Below are 19,526 nucleotides of genomic sequence, written 5' to 3' on the forward strand. Positions count from 1 at the left end.
ATGCCTTGAAGGTACGGATGGCAGCTGAGCTACTTCAACAACTCACATCCTTCTTGCCTATTACTTTGTGAGACTTTAACAAGGAAGAATAACAATCCTTGCCCTTTGTCATGCACAGTCCGTGCTGCCAGCAGTATTTCATCTTTGCAGGCAGAGACCACCAGGAGGTTGACATTCATCACTGTATGTGCTGTTGGCTGTGCAGGGCTGTAAAAACAGTGCTGTTTGGTTTGGCTGGTGTTGCAGGTAGGTGAGTTCAGGTTCTCCCAGCCCGTGATCTGCTCCTGCAGGTCATTAGAAAATGCTCTGCAACATGAACAACGGGGATGCCTACCTAGCACATGCACTCTCACTGAGATAGGAAATACCAGCAAGGAATTCCATCAGCCTTTGCAAAAGCAGCAGAGTGGCGCAACCCTCCCTTGTTTGCCACCCTAACACTGGTGTGATGCTGGGGTGCCAGTAGCAAGGGTGGTTTCCATCAGGCAGCACAAAGCAGTGAGGACCAGTGGGCAGCCCAGTGTGCTGATGAACTCACAGCAGTGATTTTCCAGGTCTGGTTTCTGTGCCAAGCAGCCTTGGAGATAGCTCCAAAATGGGAACGGCCTTTGCTGTGCTGGTCGTCCTCCTGGGCAGGAAGCTGCTAACTGAATTTCTGTCTGCATTTACTTGCATCAAAGCCTCAAGGTTAGGCTTAGGCTTAAGTGGAAGGCAACCTTCCACCAGCATAGCTGTGAAGGGACCCGAAGTTCCTTCTAACATGGTGTACAACAAAACATGGAGTTAATGTGTTGCTCAGTGAGCTATTTATCTGCAAGCAGGTCCACTGCTCTAGGTCTGCAATTGGAAATAACAGCAGTATCCTGAATGTGCTTTCTTAAGAGATCTCTAGGCCTGCTTATAAGAAAAAAGAAAAAAAGAAGGAAAGAAAAAAAGTATCATTCCTGTAGGAAGAGATATCCATCCTCTGTCTTCACCCAGGCCTTCAGCTGGTTCCTGAGCTGCTGGATGGTGCTCAGAGCACAAGGGCCTCCAGCTCTGCAAGCACAGCCCTCGCTCTGCACTCCATCTCCCTTGGAAAAAAGCTTGTACCTGCCTGAAAATCCTACTGCAGCAGGATGGAGATGTTACCTTTTCAGGCTGTTTATTCAGCAGATGGGGAGGAGGGAAGGGAGGGCTTTGAATTTGCCTTGAGTTAGTTCTGGATAGGAACATGATGGTGAAAAGACTCATCAAGAGGTCTCAGTTTTTCCAGAGGGATTTGATGTCTCGATGTGGAAGAAGGGAAACAGCCCAAAGAGTTAATGAAGTTCAGCCCTGGGGCAGAGACAGTGGGAGCAGATGTGTGATTATAGGAGCTGAACTCCCTTAACTGAGAATTTCACCCAGGCACACGGAGCTTTTCTGTACACAAAGAAACAATTTCTGTTCCCTAACAGCCATTTATAAACCTATTGCCATGCAGATAATCTTCCAAAGACAAGAGGGTTTGACTAAAGCATTACTTTCATCAATTTTACCATAGTTTCCTCGTAACACAGATGTGAAATGAGCTAGGTAACAGCTATCTTTATTCACAATAACGTGCCAACCTAAACCATAATGCATTCAGTTTTGCTTTCCTTCCCTGCAACAGTTTGGTGTCTTGTTTCCACCCAACTGTTTGTTGGTGGGGTTTTGTTGTTTTATTTTCCCTTAAGCTGTTTCACCTGGGAGATGCTCTGGGGAAGTAGCTCTCAACCTGCGTTTCACACCACAGCTGTCTCATGGGTGTGAATTTCATTTTATTTTAAGCTGGAGTGTTTGCTGTGCTCTTGGTTGAAAAGGAAATACAACTTTTCCTGTCTTCTGGAAACAGGATCCTTACCAAGAAGGGAGTATCTACAGTTCCTTTCCTTTGTTTTTATTCCCCCAGCTGTGTTGCCTGCTTGAGCAACCCGTGTGAACAGTTTTCCTCACCCGCTCAGAGATCATCTGGATGCTGCTGGAGTGGCAAGATACAGGGGCTACCATCCGAGCTTGTCTCACAGCTGGACCAAGAGGCACATAAACCTGCAGGTGCTTTTGGGAGCCACAGCAGGAGTTTGATGGGTAAAACAGCTCTGAAGAGGCAGTAGCTTCCTCCCTGCTGCGGGACATGTGAGGTGTGCTGAAGGATGTTTTCAGGGTGGGACTGGGGACATGTGCAGGGCTCCCACCAGGGAAGGGTGTTTCAGCAGCGACAAGACCTGTGCTCTCAGCATGATGCTTTCTTCCAAAAATATGGACAGGTAGATGCTGTCAGCTGTTGAAGTGCTGTGTACCTCTCTGTGACTGACAGGGATGCTTTCTGCCAGCCCACATCAGCACCCCGGGTCTGGCAGCTGCTGAGGGATCCTCATTCCCTCTGGAAGTAACTTGTGTTTTCTGTGGGAAAGGTAGATGGTGATGGAAGATGATAGTGATAGTAATGATAACGGTGAAGGTGTGCTCACTGACATGCTTCTTAAGGCCTTTGCTCCAGTAATTAAAGTTTTCTCTGTTTTTCAGCCTTAAATGTTGAGCACACCATTTTATACGGCTGTATTCTTGTGACTGCCCTTAAGCTTACAGGCTTTTTAGAAGGGGAGGATCTTCACAGGAGCTGGCAGCGCTGGCCTCGGGGTAAGGATTTGGCTTGTGGAAGAGCTCGTGATTTCTGAACATGCAGATTTTAGTTTGGTAACTAAGACAAAAAAACAAAAAAACCCCAGCCCCAAACCCCTTAAAAACAAAGAAGGAAACCCCTCCTTATCTCTCCTCCTGAATGTTTGTTAGCTTGTTGCTGAGAACTCTCTGAGAGTGTTTTAGCATATTTAAATGAGACTGTTTTAAGTTTATCCCTAGTAAATAGCAGTTAAAAGGAAATCAAAGGATTTGATTTCTTTTTATTTTCCCCCTAACAACTGAAAAACTAACATTTTAGATCCTTATTTCGAGTCTCTGAAGACTTGAAGTGTTCAGCTGTTCAGCTGTTCCTCTGCCCATGTTTCACAACAGGGACGAGGCTTGCTCTGCTCCTGGGGCAGCACCTTTCCTTCCTCCCGAGGCCCTGCTCTGCTATGAAATGGGGTGTGGATTAAGGTAAAATTAAAGTTCAGCTTACCTTCTCACCATCTGCCAACAGACCTGCACTTGGAGGGATGGGCTGTGGCTCCTGAGGGTGGCAGTGACCCTGTCTCAGCCCTGTGAGATATGGGGATGCTCCTCAGCCTTTGTTCTGTGGGTGCTGTTGGGTGTGGGGAGGATTCATCCAGTTAAAGGATATTTTCAGCTCATGCTGTACACGGAGAGGATCATTTCTTACAAATGTCTCTGTTATTGCTACCATTGCTTTTAGTCAATTGGCAGAATATTGAGTGTTTAAGGATGGGTGGAGATGACTCTGACGTTTTCTTCAGTCCTGTGTCTGAGAACTGAAGCGAAGGCTCATTTCAGTTGTCATATTCGCATCCTTCATTTCTCATACTCAGTACCTGGAGACTGCTATGAGGTACTTAATTATTCATATATTAAATGTATATTTGGATTTGCTCTAGCACCTTAGGATTTTTACACCAAGCATCAAATATTATTTAGGATTTTTCTTACTTAAACCTCTGCCCTTTGGACCCAACATGTTTGGAAAGCAAAAAGGCATCAGCTGAGACAAAGCACAAATGGATTTACTGGAGTTTGAAACATCCCAGGTGTTAAAGCAGTGACTCGGTCTATGCACATTCCGGAGACATCTGAGGTTGGCCAAGAGGACTCAGCTCCGCTTGTGTTTTGGGGCAGGACTGGGTGGCTTCAAGCAGGAGTGTGTTATCAGGAGCAAAGGAGGAGGGAGCACTGCAGAAAAGGAGGGGCAGCTTTTAGTAAGTCGGGCATTTCAAGGTGACCAGGCTTGATCTTCCTCATCGCTGCTAGACAATCACAGCAGGGGACAGGGAGACACTTACTGTAAAGGGCCAACACTTTGTAATTAAAGCTGCTATTGGAAATATTCATCAGTGGTGGGAAGGAGAGAACCCTCCTGCCCCTTCTCTGCACATTACAGGGAAGCTGAAAAGGCCACATACCTGTTTTATCTCCTCCCATGGGGGTCAGCTTTTGAAGCAAAGTGTAACACCTCTGGAACACCCCCTTGTCACACTGTTTTGGGAAGGAAGAAGTTTGTATCTGTTAACATCCAGAAATAAGAGGTTAATTAAAGGCAACAGACTAAAATAAGCCCAGATTGAGCTGGCTTGGTACATTAATCACCTGGAGCTCCAGCATTCAGTGTTTTCACACGATGGCTAAGGTTCAGCAAGGTTTTTTTGGCAGGAGAAAACACCTCAGAAAGTGAGAAGCCCATGGTTCACTAGCCAGGGGTTGTCACCTCTGTATGCTCCTAAATTAGGGGTACCCTGGGGATCAGAGAAAGTGTCATAAAGTAATAAGGGTAAATGTAATGTTGCATAGCAAAGTAGCCTGCTGCAGGGCTATCACTGATGACAAGAAACTCACAGTGACATGAGAAAATTCGCTTTCCACCCCAGATAGGTCAGTGCTGCCTCCCACTGATACACTGTCTTTAATAACCAAACTGATTTCAAGCTGTGTATAGGCAAGCAACTGGACTCCATGAGGCAGCAGAGATCCAGTGACTAGCCCAGTCCTTCAGCCCCATGACTATGGCTGTGACTGTCCTCAGGGTCCTGCCAACAGGTAAGTTGGTTTCACTACCGAGGGACCCAAGTGAAAGAGGGCTGCATCGCCCTCACTGCTGCCAGGGATGCATGGTTGGTTATTGATGGGAGGGAGCGTGACACCCAGGTTCCCCATGGCTTGGGACAGGGAGCATTCCCAATACAATCATGCAGACCAGTCTGTAAATCCACATGAGGGGTGCAGGGGGATAGGCAGGGATTACCAAAAGAAGTCCCCAGAAGATATTATTGACTAATAATTTGTACTAGTCTCACTGAGGATTGCATTTCACTTTGTGCATCAAAACATGCCTTTGCTTGACTACAGCAAGTATGCTTCCCTAAATATTCCCAGGGAAGTGCTGGTAAATGGTCTATTGGAGAAATACATATTAAGACTGTTCAAAGTACGTAAACCCAGGGATTTTTTAACACCCTGATGGCAGCAGTGGGTGGCTTGTTCTGCAGGACAAGCATGTCTCTGACTTTCCTCTCTCCATTTATTCTGATTCTCAACAGGGCTTTGCAATTCTGCAGACTCTACATGGGCTTGAAGGCTGAGCAAGATTTGTAGCTTGCACCAAATGCGAGACAATGTCTGCGAGGGCACTTGCAGGTAAATGTGTGTATAAGGCTCCTGAGACAGAACCAAAAGGGAGTTATTTTTCCATGTAGCCTGCATTGCTTTTTCATACCCAAGGCTTAACACTCGGAAAACTCATTCTGTAAGCTGCTTTCTGTGAAGGCAGGTATCACGCAGCATTTTATACAGAGCTGGGCAAAATTATCTTTAAGGATTGGGTCACTATGGTAACCACTTTTATCTCAGAATTAAAAAGTGTTTATGATTGCAATTAAAAATGTATGCTTTCTACCAAGAATTATTGTGAATTATAATTCATTTTCTGTTGCATACTGGAGTTATTTTTATTGCTCCCAAAGGTATCAGCATCTGTCATAACTCAGCAATGCAGCACTTCATACGGAGAGACCATAACCTGCTTTGAATGTCCTGTCAGAAACTGTGGTCGATGACCTCAATCCCTTAAATACTTCAACAGACTCCAGCAGAACACCAGCACTGGTTTTTGTTCTTAGAGAGGAAAGCATTAGATAAACAAGGCCTCCTGAAAGCTCGCATTTCATCACAACTAGCTGCATACCCTGAGCCCAGTGACGTGGAGAGAGGGGTCCAGGTTTGCTTCTGTAAGCAGGTGAGTTGGCCACAAATTCAGAAGTTTTGTTAATAAAAAAAAAAACAACAAAACACCACAACATAAACAAGCAAACAAAACAAAACAAGGTACAACCTCCCAGCTTCGATTCCTTGGGTGTTTTTTGCCCATCGCTTCTGTTCCCAGGACCATAGTCATGCATGGAAACCTTAGCAGACTGCTGTTTGCAGTAAAGCACAAATAAAACACTGTGGCTGCCTTTAAAAACTGTAACTTAAGTAACAGGAGCATCATGCTCCACATGGCTATGGCTGAGCTAGTGGCAAAGCTGGTTTTCAATTCGAGAGAAGCAAACCCATGCTTGCAATTAGGTGAGCTGCTCCGCCTGGCTCTGTCCACAAAGGCTTCACCAAGAAGAGAAGTACCCTACTAATACAAACGATTTCCAAGGGGATAGCAGCAGGGTGGCCTCTTCCCTATCCTGGGCAAGCGCCAGGCCAGGACACTTAGCAGAAGTTTTGGCACTCATTCCTGGTATTCTGTTTTATTGAGGGCTACAGCCTATTCATTCTTCAGCGAACACATTATGGAGCAAATACCTACATATGTTTTATGTAAATAGTAATGTAATTGTTTGCCTAAAAATTTCTTTTTTCCACTCTTTCCAAGGGGCAGGCAGAACAAATGTTTATTTTCCTAAAAATGTATAACTTTCAACATTATTCTGGGGAGGGAGTTCATTTCTTTGTAATACAGTTGTGAATCCCCATGGACTCTTGATTTTTTTCTCCTGAAAGTGGTTTTACTGCTCAGTGGCAGCAGTTATTCCAGCAGGACACTGTGGAAACATGTGTGCAGATAGATCCTGAGCACTACACCCAGGGTGATGACAGTCTTGCCCACAATAGCACAGCCTCTGCCTGCATCTCAGGGCTGGCGCAGGGATGCTCTCAGCACCAGCTACAGCTTTCCCCTCACACAGGCTATGGGCTTTCCAGGTGAACCTCTTGCACCTAGAGAAGGTAAATACTTAATAATGGCCATAATAGAATAAAGAGGCAATTGATTTCATTAAGCCTGGTGTAATAATTAGTTTAATCAGCTGAAGTGCAGCTCAATAAAGCATACTTCAGAGATGGGTCAGCTTCAGCGTGCCATGCTGGTGGCAGTGGAAGGGCTCTGCAGACCTGTGCTGTGGTGCTTCCCAGGCATGGAGGGACACAGTGCTGGAGAGGCAGTGTCAGAGGGATGCCCTCAGGGTGGGTTTCCCTTACTCTGCAGCTTGCCCTGGTGAAGCTCAGGGACAGGACTAACTGAAGGGCAGCTCCTGAAGCAGGATGGAAGCCTGTGGCTTCGCCCTTGGCATCAATCTGTCAGCTTCACCACAGAGTAGCAGTAATTTGGCATTTCCCCTACAGGCTTTTCCCAGAGCCTTCCTGGAGCTTCTCTGTTAGCATCTCAGGGTAGCGGTTCAGTCCCAAAACCTAGGCTGGTGGCTGCTTTTATTTCTCTCTTCAGTTTCTGAATTATCTCTCAATTTACTTTTGGGTTTTTCCTGCTGGGAAAGTCACAGCTAAGCTGCAGTTCAAGCTACACAAAAATGTCCTATTTCCCCAAGTGCAAGTGGGTTTTGCACTCACAATGGTTTTAATGTTAAGCAGTGTGGTATCTCTTGCAGAGGTTGGATCTCCTGCACTGTCATTGCTAACCTCCTCCACCACCCTCATCCTTCTAGTTTCACTATGGCAGTTGTTTGCTGGCATAGCCCTACCCTTAGATACAAGAAATGAGCTTGTCTGTGTTGAGACTGAAGACTACAGTTTTGATTTCCAACGTAGGGTATCTGCAATGTGAAATCCTGCTTGCCACCAAGGATTTGCCTCTTAGTCCCAGTCAGCGGGAACCACACCTCCTCCCTCCCTTAATGAGCTGCTCCATGAATGGTGGCATTCAGACATGCTGCAACAAACAGGACAAACCAGTGCCTTAGTGCTGCAGCCTCGAACCAGAAGAAAGGATGCTGAAGCTCTTTATCAGGTATTGGGAACCAACCTCATCCTCCTTCCTCTCCTGGCAGTGCTTGGGGTCAGACACACAAAAGCCCATTAGAGAGGGTCTGGAGGGGGGGACTGCTGTGTAGCACCATGGCTTTGGCAGTCCTCATGCTGAGCTCTTAGGAGCCCTTGGCAATGATAAATACTTGAGATTGTGAAGGCTACAGCTATGAGAGTGATGGTAAGCTTGGAGGAGCCTACTTCGGTCTGAAGTACATTAGCATGCACAGTATGGGAGAACCAAAATCAGCATGATACACCCGCATGTTGTGAAGTGAGAAGCAAATCCTGTCATTTGAGCTAGCTACTGGGATGTAGCAGCCCTCCATCTAGTTCAGCCCAAATTCATTTCCTCGTTCTCTGGAGAGAGTAAGATATGGTGGTCCTTGTCCATGGGACATCAGAAAGAAGGACACAAAAGGGATTTGCTTGCAGAGGTAAAAGGTGTTTGGTACCATACACACTGGAGAGGGCTGCACTGCACTGCAACACCAACTGCAATGCTGTGTCCTCCCTTCCAGCTTCAACACAGGTACTATTCTTCCCAGGCATGGAAAAAAAACAAAACAAACAGACAAACAAACAAACAAAAAAAAAAACATCCCAGCAGCTTTTAAAAATCAGATTTATTATATTTATTTAATTGCAATTTTTTTCATCCTGGCTTTCCAAGGTGAGTTTGGATCCAGACGTCCCTGCAATGCGCTCGACCTCTCCAAGCATGCAGACCTGCATGATGCAAGGCCAGCAGCTCTCACTGAAGATGCCAGCCTCCCATTACCCATTTTCTGCACAAGCCTCACAGCAGAGGTGGTTGAGGCAAGGGGATGCTCATGCAGATGGAGGAACATACAGGTTGCATCTCCCTACTGCTCCTGCCACTCAAGATGCCACATCAGTCTGGGGGACCTCAGGTTGGTAAGCTCCATTTCCTTTACTCTCCCTACCCCCACCTCCTCCAGAAAATAATTAATGTGAAAGAAGAAGGTTTGACAGAGCTCAGTCCAATGTGCATGAAGAATAATTGCATCACCGATGACAAGGGCTTTCTGTGGTGCAGCCCCATTGGCTGCCTGGGATACTGGGAAGGCTGCTGCATCTTCAGTAACAGAATGGGACACCTGAGATAACATGCTCCTCCATCCTACAGGTAGGGGTGATTCTTCAAACATTTCAAGTGCAAACTGAGCCCTGATTATCTAGGCTTGAGGTATTTGTATGCATTGCTTGACATCCTGACTTGTATGGCGAGAGCAAGGGGGATGAGTGAGAAAGACAAGGGGTGCCACATGGGACATGTCTCCCCATGAAGTAAGCAAAGCCAGCTCCCTCTCCCCCAGACATTATGTCACTTCCCCATGTTTCCACTGAGGTTCGGGCAGCACCAGGCACTGAAGTCTTTTCTCTTTCCCCAGTCTATAAATACCGCTCAGGTATTTCAGTGTCATCGTATTCTTGCATCCCTAAAGCAGGTCTTAGCCCCACTCACGGGTCCAGAACCTAATATGAGACAACAGAAAGCTTCACATCACTTCAGGGGGGTTTAAACACCGTCTAAATAATGTGACTTCAATGAGATGTGCGTGCAACAAAACCACAGTGTGCACTTCTCTTTCCCTTCCTCCTTAGCACTTCTTCTTTAGACTTAGAGTCTTAAAGAAACTTTTCCCTTGATACCTACTGTAGGTTGAATGTTTCCAAAAAAAACCACCCCAAAAAACAACCAAAACCCCTACAAACAAACCAGACAGTGGTGTCAGCAAGGCCAAGCCATGGTCACGCCTTGTGGAAGCTTGTGCTTCCCCAGGCAGCAGGGCAGGAATGCCAGGCAAAGGGCTGGTTTTCAGCAGGGTGGGATGCCCAGGTCTGTAAGCAACTCCTGCAACACCAAGGCATAGCACAGCAAAACCCGTTGAGGTCACATAAGGGCAAGACTCACAGGCAGGGGCTCGTGGGTTTGGGACTAGCAGCAGCAGCAGATGAAACATGTTTGGACACCCTCCCTTCTGCCTGTGCATAATGCCTGCCTGCAGTTTCAGTCATTGCTGTATTACCTTTACCAACACAATCTGGATTTCTGTTGCCAGAAAGCTGGGGCTGTGAGCAGCCAGGTGCTGTCTTAATGGCCATGGGCACTAACATCATCCTGTGACTTACTTAAATTACACATTCAGGCTGTTTTTTTAGGGAGCAGTCACACAGGCCTCTTTCAGCACCTTTTATTCAAAGGTAGGTAGTCAAAAGACTCTTCCCACTTCGTAGATGTGCTGTTGCACTTTAGCGATGGGAAGCATCATTGTAATCACCTTAGTGATGCTTCTGCTGAAGCTTAGAAAATTTAGTCTCCTGCTGTCTTACCCTCCACCCTAATCTGCTTCCCCCTGCTCTCACCAGCACAAGTACTCTCTGCCTCTGCTGAATAAATACAACAGGAAAGGGAAGGGAAACCCTTTGGGAGTCCGATACTTCACCTAAGGAAAATGGATGCTTCTTGCCATGGGGCTGCAATCGGTGGTCAGAGCAAATTGTGTGTGCCTCCCATAGCAAGGGCCAAGGCACTGATGGCTGTTGTTCATCCACTCTGGCCTCCTAGAGCAGGGATGGAAGCCACAGGGATGCAGGGGGGCATACACAGCTGGGAATTATGAAATCTAATAATGGTTCCTGTAATATGCTATAGGAAGTGTATCTTGTTCATGCATGCTGCTGCCACCCTGGCTGCATGCTGGGCTCCTGTTATGTTGAAAACTGCCCTTTTTGTCATCTAGGAGGAGGCAACAGGATATCAGTGGATGTGTCGGTGATCTCTGATGGTTCTGTGTCCGTGACGAATTTAAGATGTTTAAAGCTCACAAGGGTTATTTCATCTGGTTGCATCAGGGCAGCTCCCAAAGCTCCCAGGTCCTTCTGCAGGGACTCACTGTGCAGACCCGCTGCTTGTGAGGACTGGCCCTGTTCAGTGTTAGTGCTGGAGCAGGGATAGGGGGACCATGGTTTTTTAGACTTAACAAGTCATATAGAGAAATCTCTGAGAGGAGTTCCCAGCAAGAGTTTACACCAAATGCTGCTGGGGATGGATTTAGCTCTGCTCATCTGCTGCAGTGTGCTCCCACTATTCGCTCAGGTGACTGGACTGCTAGAGCTGTGATGGTGAGGCATAGAGAGAGATGCAAATTCCCATGCTCAGGAGACAAGATGAATGCAGAAGAAATAGCTGAAAATAAATTTTGCACAATGTGAGCTACTCATTTATAAGGTAGCAATGGGCTGATATTGCTGGGTAGCTGAGTACTTGCCAACTTCCAGGCAAGCCATTCTGTAAGTGAGCATGAGGGCAGCAAAGGTAGGTTCTATCATTATATATGGGCAAAAACCCCAGCGATCTGTGGGATCTTTGTACTCACGTCTGAGTGACATCTTGTCACTGCTCCAGCAAAGTTTGCATAGAAACACTTTGCAGCAGCTCCATATTTACTTAACAAAGAGGAGTGTGTTCTTTGGTTTGAATTTTATTAGCTATTCAATGGGACTTATAGAGCATCAGACTGCAAGCCTGGGGTTTGAACATGGGGTTTGAACTTGCCTCGCTTGTAAAGCCAGGTGTAAAGGTGTTCAGGAAAGTACCCTGGGCTGACTCTGCTGGCACTGATGCTGGTGTGCTGGTCCTTGGTGGCCATGGAGCCTGTCCTCCACCCCTCTGCACTTTCCCTAAGCCGAGCATTTATCCTTTGGATGATAGGAATATGTTTTAGTCAGTTTTTTCTAACTGCTGGAGTATCCACAAGAGGATTTCCATCTACAGGTTTTCAACTCTTACATGTAGGGGAAAAGAAACAAAAAACAACCTAAACCATATCCTGTAAATGGCTTCAGGAAACTACTTACTGGTCTGGTTCCCACCTCATACAAGAAGGAAAATGGGTGCACCTGGGGTTTTCCCCCTGCTTCTAGAGAAGTGAGTTATGTTACACTTGCTACCGCCGTTTTGTTTGCCCAGGCTTTGGGCAAACAGCCTGGCAACTACTGAATATGCCAGAGACCCAAGGCCCCAGCTCAGCTGTTCATCTCACTTTATAAAATCATTTAATAGGAAATTATTTAAGCATGGACTTAAGTGCATTGCTGTATTGGGAGTCTGGGGCAAAACCTGCTGGATTCAGTTCCTCTGAAGCAGATATTTATCAGAGGTTGGGCAAAGCCACTGACGTTTTGCCTAAAGTATTTCATAAACACCCTGCTGGTGATAACTTGGACACCAGCACACAGGCATTTTGAGAAACAAATAAGGATCAACCAGCATTGTGCTGGATGAGTCAGATGGGAGAGGGGGAAACTGGCTGATTTTGCTCTTTTCAAGGCAGTCGGCCATGCCGATGTGAATGGCAAATGGAGGAGAGCCAGGCAAGAGCCAGCCACAGCGGAGACCATGATGGCCAGCTATTCATTTTGGAGGAAAATTGGCAGCAAAAGGGATCTGGTCAGCCTTAAGCTCTGGCAGCGTTTGTTCTAATTTTGTTGAGCTGACTCCTTAATTAAATGGTCACTTTATGGGGAGAAGCATCGACTGTGTGGTAGCAAAAGGCGGAGGCTTCCATCCCAATTCATCTAATTCTTCTGAATGCCACCAGCTGCTGTACCCCAGCCATGGGATAATTTGCCTCTAGTTTTCAACCTGTATCCAGGCATTTTCTTTTCCCTGAGGGACAATTTCATTCCTTTCCTGGACTTACTATGAGCTGTAATGTGGCTGTATTTCAATGAAGGCAAGCATAGTAAACATGTAGGAAAAGAGCTACAGTTTACTTTTTTCCATGTTGAAGGTCTTGTTTCTTCCTCCCTGTGCCTGGGGCTTTCTCCAGGTCTCAACCCAGCAGCCTCTCCATCCCACAGTGCTCTTCAAAAAGGATAAACCTCAGACGCATGAGAAATAGAGTCGTGTTTACACCACTAAGATGCAATGTAGGTTCTACACAATTTTAAAGCAACATTTTGGAAGTCATCTCTGTGGTTGGCAGTGAAAATATGACTGACAGGGCAGGACTGGGATTGCCTCTATGGATGGGGCTACCAGGGAAAATGGTCAACCAGAAACTTTGGAGCTGACCTTCTTAAGGGCATACAGCAAACTCAGAGTCACTCATGGCAGGGGAGAGGGCAGGGATGGATTTTTCAGATCCCGAGTGCTTGGTTTCCATCAGCTCACTCAAGTGATGGGAACCTGAGGTTTCTCATGGGGAAAAGCATCCACATCCCAGTGAAACTTTAAGGAATAGGTACATGAATCTGCCTGCACACGTGTGGTGCATGTGCAGACAGTAAATTCAGCAGTTTGCCCCCTCATCATAGCTGATGCAACGGCTGATGTGCATAACCAGTGCTTCTCGCTGACTACTGTGATTCTGGGGAAGGAAAGCCAGATTTGCAAAAAGGTCCATAGCAGATCCAGCCAGTGCTGAAGCCAGGAGTGTACTTGTGAGGACTGTGGGCCGGCAGCAATGTGTGAGTACACAGACAGCACTCAGAGCTATTCTGGATCTCATGTTCGGCTTCCGCCTTAAAATCAATTATATATCTCTTCATCATGCCTGGCACTTGGCCGAGGACGGCTCAGCTGCGATGTTCCCAGGACGAGCTGTGTGCCTTGTGCGTGGCTTGTTTTCCTGGTGAGTTTACCAGGACTTCTGCCTAACCAACACATACAGCTGATCTTTAAGGGGGCAACTGGTTTCAAGCACCCCAAATGCCATCAGGTCCTTCCCTGCAAGTTGCTTCCTCACTGTTTAAGACTACCACTGTTGGCTCCTCACCCCATACATGACACTGTCTGGCTTAATAGGATTATAACACCATTCTCTGAGGATGGACTTTTATTTTGTCTTGGAGGTTTATAACATGCTGTGAACTCTGGACTCAAGCTGTTGGAGCAACTCAAGGAGAATAAAAGCTCCTTGCAGTAAGGAGCCTGGTGCTACCAGGGGGGAAATCCTTACCCCCAAGGCCAGCCGCTGCTGAAGCACTGCTGCTTTAGCTTGCTGTGTCTTGTGCTGCTTTTCGGTGGTATGGTTGGTAATGACAGCTGTAGTGACTTTGTGTAAGGGGATGACTTTATTGAGATGCTTAATCCTCAGCAGGCGCCACGCAACATGACACGCAGTTATGTCTTGAAGGTAATAACGCCACATTGATGTTTTACTGTGCTGTTAACCCTCGGTGTGATGAGGTATTGCAAACATCGTTTATCTTCTGCTCCATTATTGATAACACACTCTGCTGCTTGGAGCCGTCTTGCCAAAGCAATGACTGATACAATGCAGGAAGGGGCTCTCGTCTCATGGCCATGGTATTTTATATGGCTCTTATTTTCCACAGTTGTGGCTCTGCCTCTCTTCCAGCTCTGTGGAGTCTCACAACACAAAATGAAGGCTCCGGCTGCAGGACGCAGCATGGCCTTGCTTTATGGTCATGCTTTGCTGCTGTGTAGGTCTCTTAAGGTCTCTTACTTTTGTAGCTGTTCCTGCCTCTTTTCTTTGTTAGGCTTAAGGCAGAAAAATAACAAAGGGGTCATGGCTTTCTGTAAGGATTTACATTTATAGTCCATGAAATATTGGCATAGTTCCCCAAAAAAGCAGGGTAAAGACACATTTGGGTCACTCTGTGAGACAGTTCTCATGTTGGAAGTCTATACAGTGCATGTTGCATCTCCTTGGTTCTTACCCGGTCAGTGAAATTAGTGGAGTTTTGACTACCTTTCAGTGCAGAACCAGGATCACATGCCTTTGGGTAATGACTTGTGTAAGCATGGAATATTTTCACGATTATGATTTTGGACAATTGGGGAACTTTTCACAGGAATTAGAAGCTGCTACTGGGACGTGATCCAGTTTTACGTATTAAGTTCTCATTGACTGAAGTATGAAAAAGTAACGCTGATGAAAACAGCCAAAAATTGAAGGTACTGCCTTTCTCCTGATTGCGTCATCACAACATTCAGAGCCTTGTAGTTTAGAAACCTAGAGCTCATCTTACAGAAACCTCGATGGCATGTCACTCCTGGGAATTCACTGCTATGGCTGCTCCTGCATCTCCTCCCATTTCCTCCTTCCCATCCCACCTTATTGGTAGCCTTGAAGCTGGATCACCACCTCTGGGCAGGGACATGTTGGTATTTGGATGGCAGCTGATGGCAAAACAGGCACTGGGATTGCTGTTTTTTAAGGGAGGCTGCTCACTCTGCAAACTGATACACTGCTCATCACCGCCTTTCTTCTAAGCTGTGGCTACAAGGCTGGGTTTGTATTGTGGGGATGTGACTCTGTGCTAGGACTAACACCACACTGCTGGCATCCTCTGCACCATGGCATCACTCAGCCTTGTGCTATGGGGTTATTCATAGGAAGACTGTGAGGACTGATACCCACCTTTAATACCACCACATCCAGCCTCTGGATGACCTTCAGTAGTTCCAGGGCTCTGCCACTTTCACTGTTAAAAAACAGGTTTGCAAACGAAGAGGGCAGGTTGCTAAGCTCTATTTCTGCAGTATCCACTGTGTGGCAGAGATGGTGTGTGCAAAAGGTCCTAAATCCTGCTGGGAGCAGCTCCCAGAAAGCACACCACATAGAACGCTGACCAAGCAGAAATGCAATGTTCATCTTGCGTTAAGGAATTCTTAATGCACTGAAGATACAATGTTTTAGTCTATGAGAGGAAGCAACATGGGTTATCATACGTGATAACATCCACGGGCTGAATTACAGAGCTGTCAGCTGTGGGACTCTGAAATGACAGCCCTTTAAAGTGCTGTCAGGCTCTTATTGGACATTTGTATCAAAGCGTTCATTTTAGCTTCAGGAAGACAAATTCACCCATGTCTTCCCTTTCTGTGGATCTCCTTAATTTAAAGTGCTGCTATCCAGTAGTGGGATACATAACAGAATGGCTTTCTTGAAGCAGTCCACGCTGCAAGTAAAATCTCTGAAATTGCCTGACCCTGCCCACTGAACTGCCTTGGGCAGCAGTGAGGTCTCCTGGGGTTTGGCAATACGCTGGCCTGGTACATTCACCAATTGCTCACTGGAGTGAAAAGGAAAGAAGGGGCACTGTCCACAGTACCACCAGTGCTGAGCTGGGCTAGGAAGAGCCTCACTAGCTTCTATACAGAATAGACATCAATGTTTGGCTTCTCCTTGTACCCACTTTCCTTTATGTGGCTGCAACCAGAGGTTGAGCCGTGCTCGCATCGTGGCACCAGTAAAGGACCCCTAGCATTTTGTGCAGTGGGACTGGGGACGCACTTAAGACATCTGAGGGGTACAAGTGCAAACCAGCTGCCTAATCTGGCTCCCATGGGAATAGCCTGGATTCTCACTAGCCAGAGGAGGTTTGGCGCAGGGTGGCAGAGCTTCTCCTATGCCTGCTCATAGCCATTAAGTCTTCATTACAGAACACTGAATTCACTCTGCAAATGAAACATAATGTCTCCTTAGGAAAATAAATTAAAGGGGGAGAGAAGCAGCAAAACAAAAAGAACCCTTCGCACTGCAATAGCACTTGCAATTAAGAACAGAACACAACAGAAAGCTCTGAACCTTGAATACGGGCAGGAAGAAAAGGCCCTCTCTAGAGCCCCAGGTTTCTGTAGGCACAGTGTGGTGGCTGCTGTCTTCGCTTTACATCAGAGCATGAATGCTGCTGTTTCGCCCCTGGTGTCAACAGAGCTCGCCTGGTAAGTGGGTGGGGTATTGGGATTTATATTATAGAGAAATTCAGGAAAGATTCAGTTTTTTGCGGTTTTCTTTTTCTCCCTACAAAGCTTTTGAAAGTCCACTGGGGACCCCTAATGGGCTTCACCTGCTGCTGAAGCACATGCTTCAAAGCCAGAGCTGCACAGCTTCTTTAGCCATCTATGGGTTTGATCATTCCAATGGGCTTTTATTACAGGCAGTAACGCTTCCTTCCCCCTGCCAAAAGAAAAGTCATCTTTCTGGGAAGCTCTGATAGCTCCTCAACAATTTTGGTAAAACAACATTTTTACAGTCAGAAAACACAGCAGCCACGTCAGACAGGGACACCCCTGGAGATGCTTTGTGCCACCTCTGTAGTGTGTAAGATCCCTTCATGCCCTGAGCAACGGTAGCATAGCAGACGCATCTACCTTGCCCAATGGGAAAGTCTGCAGAAGTGGTTAGAAGTCATGGTTGCTGTAAAAGGCACTGGGAGGAATAATCCTGTGGGGATTTTTAAGGACATCAGTGACAGATAGGCAGGCGCTCAGCCCTACATGAACTCCCACTGCCTAGTCCCTATTCCCGCACACCTCCTCTCGCTTTTCCCCCCAGGAATCTCTGCTGCCCAACTTTTAAGGCCCACACCCAGCTGGACAGCCCCCATGACCAAAACCCATAGTCCCCCTATTGCACTCAGCCAGGCCTAATGGGAACTGCTTCCTTCATGGAGTTTTGCTCCAGTTTCCTGGTGCCTCCGCTGCTGGGGCCAAGCAGAACACATGAATACTGCAGCCTGGTTTTGGGGGGGTTTATCCCTAATCCCTCAGGTCAGCTTTCCTCCCTCCTATCACAGAAATGTGTCGCCTTTCCCAGACCAGCATTAACATCATTCTACTTTCTCCTCCACAGCCAAATCCAACAGCACGGCTGGTTACTGGGAGTGGGTGGCCACACCAAACCCACCCGAAGTTTAGGGAGAAAAATGTCAGAAATGCAGTTGGAGTAAGTCGCCCTCCTCTCTTTCACACCTCCATCCCCAAACCCAACTAAATCAGAAATATCCGTGCTTTCTAAGTGGCTTCTAACATAATGAAAGTCAATTAGAGTGATGAAAATGGAGCTGATAACTGCAGGTTTTCATTACTGACTCTGTGTTACATGTCTTGTTCTGGGTCGTTTGCAAGGAAGTAAGGGTGCATGGAGAGGCAAGGATGGGGTTTTTTAAAGCAGTTAAATTGCCTCCAATTAGCAACAAAACTGTAGTCAAAACATAATGTGCGGATAATAAATTGATATTTGCATAGTGGAAATGCTACCAAAATGTATTTCAAATAAGCTGAATTAGATTATAATTAGAGCTGTGTTCTGGGAAAGAAAATCCTTCTAATTGCCTGTGTGCAGGCAGTGCCAAGGAGGAGAGGGCTGGCAGCTGCCAGGGAGGTCCAGCCGGCACCACATGGAACCAGTGACCCACAACTGGGGGCTGTCCCCTGGGAGGGGAGAGGGTGTCTGCATCCACTGGGAGCTGGCACAGCCCTGACGAGGCAGGTTGGTGAAGGAAAAGGGACAAAAGGAAGGAGGAATGTGAATGTGCATACCTGCAGCCATCAACTGCAAAAACATGTTTTGTGGGATTGGACTGAAAGGAAATCCAGGGGGAAATTGTACAGACAGCACTTAGGGTTGGAGGCATTCATGTGGAAAGCACTGGATGACAGATTTCCTCTTGTGTCAGACCATGTGAAGGAAGTTACAGCTGAGATACAGAGAAAACGTCATACTCCAAAACAGATTTTTCTGAGAAAGTGCACAAAAGAACAGACCAAATGAGTAACGTGCTGATGTTACACCTTGCCACTGAAGTGAAGGCAGCATGAACATGGAGGCTGACTTGTTGCCTCATATCTGAGAAGTCTCACAGTCAGTGTCAATGCCCTTTTTGGTGCACGGTAATGACAAGGTTCAGGTGGGAAAATCAATCAGTGGACACAAACCTGCCTTGATTGCTTTGATGGGGGGACAGAAAATGGTCTTGTGAAATACAGTGACCATGATCACTGGGGCCTCAGGATATTTCCTACTCAAACACCCAGGCTGGTACACATGATGCGTGCTGGGATAGTGCCATACACTGCACCTGGGCAGCTAACAACATCATCCTGGAGCTGATAGCATTGCGAAAGGGGTGTGAATTCAGCCATCACCTATTGCTGGGGGCAACAGGTTTGGTACAGCTGGCTGCTGTGAGTAGGGAGGGTGGAGAAAGCAAGGAGTATGACTTGGGGGTAGAGGAGAGGTGGCAGCAGACACCATGGGTCCAGATTTCAGTGGGGATTTTGGGACAGCTCCTCACACCATTAGCCTTGTGAATGCTGTTTTTGGGGTTAAATACAAGGTTTCCTATTCACAGGCACAAAAAGGAGGGTACCACAGCCCTGGAAAGGATGCCCAGTGCACTTAACTGGTGCATGTCTCTATATATGAGATACATAGCATAGGTCTAGTTCCCAAATCAGGAGCTACAGCTCATGTGTGTTTACTGTATAAGAAAAAAAAAGCAGGTATGAGACATGATGCAGCGCTAGCCTCATGTCAAGGGAAATACTCTCCTCCTGTGAAGCGCCCTCATTCAGGGCCCCAGTCCGCAGCTGCTGCAGAGGCCATGGATATATGCTCCTTTTGGAGCTGGCAAATGCTATCTCACTTTTCTGCTTGAGGGGGAGGGAAGAGAGAAACTCGCCTGGTGCTCTGCTCTGCTGTGGGTCTTGTGGTACCAGGTTTAATAAAGGGATGCGTAGGAGGGAGCACAGAAGGGAAAGAGAGAGTAGGAAAGCAGGCAGGGGGAGCAGGCAGCTGCACTGCCAACAGACAGCACTGGTC

General features: G+C 46.9%; 1 protein-coding gene and 1 long non-coding RNA gene across 2 annotated transcripts in view; both read left to right on the top strand.

Moving 5' to 3' along the window:
• TRMT10A (tRNA methyltransferase 10A) overlaps nucleotides 1-19,526 on the top strand; it is a 286,742-nt gene that overhangs the window by 95,525 nt on the left and 171,691 nt on the right. The gene's annotated exons all lie outside the window — the stretch shown is intronic.
• On the top strand, nucleotides 1,177-5,618 carry LOC133216343 (uncharacterized). The gene is made up of 3 exons (XR_009726624.1): nucleotides 1,177-2,643; nucleotides 4,610-4,710; nucleotides 5,211-5,618. It is a non-coding gene; the product is annotated as an uncharacterized LOC133216343 (long non-coding RNA).

Source organism: Neopsephotus bourkii, unplaced genomic scaffold, assembly GCF_033783945.1.
Source record: "Neopsephotus bourkii isolate Nb327-2 ecotype Australia unplaced genomic scaffold, CSIRO-AGI_Nbou_v1 NB_1037, whole genome shotgun sequence".
Taxonomy (NCBI): domain Eukaryota; kingdom Metazoa; phylum Chordata; class Aves; order Psittaciformes; family Psittacidae; genus Neopsephotus; species Neopsephotus bourkii.